This window comes from Neophocaena asiaeorientalis, unplaced genomic scaffold (assembly GCF_003031525.2).
Source record: "Neophocaena asiaeorientalis asiaeorientalis breed wild unplaced genomic scaffold, Neophocaena_asiaeorientalis_V1.1 scaffold46, whole genome shotgun sequence".
Classification (NCBI taxonomy): Eukaryota; Metazoa; Chordata; class Mammalia; order Artiodactyla; family Phocoenidae; genus Neophocaena; species Neophocaena asiaeorientalis.
In genome coordinates, this window is record NW_020175393.1 from 8,471,359 (window position 1) to 8,476,043 (window position 4,685).

The following is a 4,685-nucleotide window of genomic DNA, read 5'->3' on the forward strand; positions in this document are numbered from 1 at the left end:
TGGGACTCAACCTCCCAGCTCAGGAGAGTCGGGAGGATGAGAGAGAACAGACCTGAAGCACAGTAGGCACTGAACATACGTGCGCTATTTAAGGACGTGTTTGTATGCACACGTACGTGTGTGCCACGAAGGTGTGTACGTGGATCTTTGTGTGTTCCCAGGGTACGGAGTATCGGGGGGGTGGGGAGCATAATGGGTGAGCACGGTGTGCTGGGCACACGACGGGTGTGTGCATGGGGGGCCGGGCCCCAGGCCCCTGCTTTTGGGAGAGGCTGGAGTTGGGGGGTCTGGCGGGGCGTAGGGGGGTATCTCTGGCTGTCAGGCCCGCGGTGGGTGGGGGCGCCCCCGGCGGCGGTGATGGAGCGCCCCGCTCTCCCGCCAGGGCTGCCAAAATACAGCGAGACAGGGTGTAATTACCAGCACTTACCGCGACCATTACCCCCCTCGCCGCCGCGCGTGACACACGACCCGTCAGCTCGGCGTTCGCACCATTAAGGGGCCTCATTAGCATCCCGGCTCAGAAGCAAAATTACCCTCACTGCTCATTTCAAGATGTCATCAATTTTAATTTAGGGCCCCAAAGATAGTACAAAGGGAAGCCCTCACGGTGGGGCGGGTAGCAGAGGCCCAGCGGGGAGGGGAGGAAAGCGCTGGTCTCCCCCTGCCCCCAGAGAGGTCCCCAGGCTATGGCCTCCGCTGGCGCCCCCTGGGGAGGAAACCGGAAGTGCAGGGACAACCAGGGACAGGGCCCTGACCCACCCGCCCCTCGAGGGCCAACTGGAAGTAAGTCTGGAGCCACACCTTGAGCAAGATGCTGTGCCTGGCATTTCCCTTCAGTTATTCCTTTAATTCCCACAACAGCCTTGGGAGGTAGACATGGCAGTCCCCAGTTACAGAAGGGAAACCGAGGCAGAGAAAGTCTCCCCCACTCCTCTTAACACGGCAAGCCGCGGCACAGCCCACATTTCAACACAGGCCCGTTTAGTCCTGCTGCTCCCTGCCTTCCTGGACCCAAAACCTGTGCCTCGTGGAACAGTCTTCTGGTCAGTGTCTGGGCCCCCCAGCTTCATCTGCTGCCAGTCTCCCCAGCCCTCTGGTCCACCGGCAGCCTTCGCACACTGTGCCTGGAATGCCCCCTCCATCTCCTTGCCAGCCTGGTCCCTCATGATTCAGTTGAATACTGCCTCTGCCTTCCCATAACCCCCTTGCTGAATCAGCATGGCTGTTCATGTGCCTGTCTCCTCGCCCCCACCTGCCTGGGGACTGGTTCCTAGAGAGTAGGGACTGTCCCGTATCCACCAGGACATCCCCAGCACCCAGCACAGAGCGGGCTCTAAGGAGTGCTCAAGGTTTGCTGAGGGAATGAATAACCACTATCTCGCAGCCCTCAGGTGGAGGCGGGCTGCTGTCTGGGTGGAAAGGGACCACAGACGTCTCCCCAGCCCACCCTCCATCGCTCAGATGAGCACCTGGGGCTCAAGATGTGGTCGGTGGGCCCTCCAGAAGGGCTATTTCAGTCTGTCCGAGATGGCACAAGAGTGGGCATGCCACAAATGTTTGAGTGATTGAATGATTGAACACATGAATGAATGCACAAGTGGGTGAGAGGCGTGCTCCCCAGGGTGCTTTCAGGGCTCTCCAGTGTCAGAAGTCTTAGCTATTTCCTCTCCAGGCCTCGCAGCAACTTGACTTATCAGCTCTCCTGGGACATTTTCACTTTACAAGCAGAGCCTGGGCACGTGCTATGCCCTTAAAGAGCCTCTTTCTTCTGAAAGGGGAACTATACAGGCCAATGGAGATTTTCCAGGAGGCAGGGGGAGCCTTCTCATTATTCCAGCCAGCTCCACCACCCCAGTCTGTCTTAACTCATAATGGGGTTCAGGTCAAGGCCCTGAACCCAGTGGGCCTCGGTTTCTCCAAGTGTAAAGGAGGAGGCCATAACCCACACCGCAGCTTCTCAAGCTATGGCGTGTGGCTCAGCGACCAGGCAGTAGGAGGAGGGCCAGGCTGAGGGCAAAGGGCACTGCCAATCACTGCACCTGCCCCGGCCCAAACCGGGTCCCGCCTGCCTCCCCTGCTACCCACAGCCCCTCCAGCTCCCTGGCCACCTCCAGAGGGAGAGGAGGGGGAAGGACCCCCTTCCTGAGCCCTGAGACAGGGTCCTTGCTTGCGGCAGGCACCACTCCCCGGCCTCACAGAAGACAGATCGCTCCCTTAATCACTCTAGAAAAGAACCCCAAGCCGATATAATATTATAATTAATTAATTCACTAAAAAGGTATTAAATTTCTCTCCCCCCTGAATATTATCTGAATTCATTGACCTTTAGAAAAATCACCCTCTAATTGTAACCAGGTCCAAAAGCATTTGCAGCCCATCCCTTTTACATTAATAATATCTTCCTGGACTCGGCTCTGGCGGTTTAAATATTGTATAAATTTCACTGCCCCCCTCAGAAAAGAGAGAGCAAAGAAAAAAGATGAGGCTGGAGGAGCCCAAGAGGGGGATGGGGGCTGGACCCTGGGAGGTGAAGGTCTCAGGAGGTGAGGGACAGGAGGTGAATTGAAGGAGCTCTTTCTAGCTGCTCCAGCTGACATGCCAGGTGGCGTGGAGGGGCCTGGGCTCTGAGATGGGGAGGGAGGCATGGGTTGGGAGCAGGAGGGGTAAACTTACGGTTCGTTGTTAGGAGGCTATGTGGGGGGTGATATCCATAGTGTATCGCTCATCCAAGCCAGTATCTCCAAACAGTGAAGAATTTCTGATTTAAAGGAATGGTGGGTGAAAAATCTACAAACAATAAATGCTGGAGAGGGTGTGGAGAAAAGGCAACCCTCTTGCACTGTTGGTGGGAATGTAAATTGATACAGCCGCTATGAAGAATAGTATGGAGTTTCCTTAAAAAACTAAAAATAGAATTACCATACGAAACAGCAATCCCACTACTGGGCATATACCCTGAGAAACCATAATTCAAAAAGAGTCATGTACCACAGTGTTCATTGCAGCTCTATTTACAATAGCCAGGACATGGACGCAACCTAAGTGTCCATCGACAGATGAATGGATAAAGAAGATGTGGCACATATGTACAATGGAATATTAATCAGCCATAAAAAGAAACGAAATTGAGTTATTCGTAGTGAGGTGGATGGACCTAGAGTCTATCACACAGAGTGAAGTAAGTCAGAAAGAGAAAAACAAATATCATATGCTAACACATATATATGGAATCTAAAGAAAAAAAAAAGGTTATGAAGAACCTAGGGGCAGGACAGGAATAAAGATGCAGACATAGAGAATGGACTTGAGGATACGGGGAGGGGGAAGGGTAAGCTGGGATGAAGTGAGAGAGTGGCATGGACATATATACAGTACCAAATGTAAAATAGATAGCTAGTGGGAAGCAGCCGCATAGCACAGGGAGATCAGCTCGGTGCTTTGTGACCACCTAGAGGGGTGGGATAGGGAGAGTGGCAGGGAGACGCAAGAGAGAGGAGATACGGGGATATATGTATATGTATGGCTGATTCACTTTGTTATACAGCAGAAACAAACACACCATTGTAAGGCAATTATACACCAATAAAGATGTTGGGGGAAAAAAAAAAGGAACGGTGGGTGATGGAAACTTGAGAAATTCCAAGAAGGACATACTGAGGTCCTGCTTCTCCCCCCTCCATCCCCACCCCAGGCTTCACTCCACTTCTGGCTTCCCAGACAGCCCTGTCCTACAGATGGTGGAGCAGGCCTTGGAGGAGATGCTGTTGGACGTCCAAGACTTCCCCGTGCTGAGGAGGTGGGTATAAGGAGTCGAGAGCCAGCGCCACCCCCGGCCTGTCCTCAGCAGGGCCCGGAGTCCACTCTTGGCCTTCTATCTGAACAGGCAGGGAAACGCTCCACAGACGTCAGGGGTAGAAGGCTGCCTTCCTGTGTGTACACCCCGGTGAGTGTGTCTATTTTCCTTCATGGGCCTCGGATCCCAACTTCCTCCCAGTACAAGAGGTGAGAAGCCAGCAGCTGGTGCGGGAAGGACAGGCGGATACAGGGGGTTGAGCTGGGGATGGCAGGACCCTCACACCCAGTATACCTGCTTGGCTTTGGGGCTCCACAACCCAAAGGAGCTGCAGCTGCTTGTCCTCCCCCTAACCTGGCTTGGACCCCTTCCCAGACCCCATGACCTTTTCACACTTTGGCTTGTTCTCAAGGCCGTGGGGTTTTCCTCAGTGAAACGAGGGGGTTTCACAGGTGCGTCTCTGCCTTCACACCAGTCCCTCACCCACTCCACCTTTTTACAGTTTCCCCGTCGTGGACCCGACGTCTGGAAAGATGTTGTCTACCAAGTAAAGGGTGTGGATGAAGACTGCATCCTCTTCTTAATTAATCAGAGATGTTCATAACCACCGGTCAGAAGCTGGTGGCCGACGCCATTCCAGCCACAGGCTGAGGGTCATGCAGACCAGTCTCAGATGCACGAACACTTTCTGGTGGTTTGCTGAAATTCTGGAGGTAGCCTCTGGGCCTGCTTGAATCAAACCTGCAGGGCCTGCAGGCACACAGCTTGAAAATCACAATTAAGCTGAGACATCGGCCCCACCCACCCCTGCCAGGGGAGCCGGCAGCTGCCCGCTCCTGGCTCTGTGGCACCCTCCTGTGGGCAGAACCCTCCCCCCCCCGCCCCCAGCCCC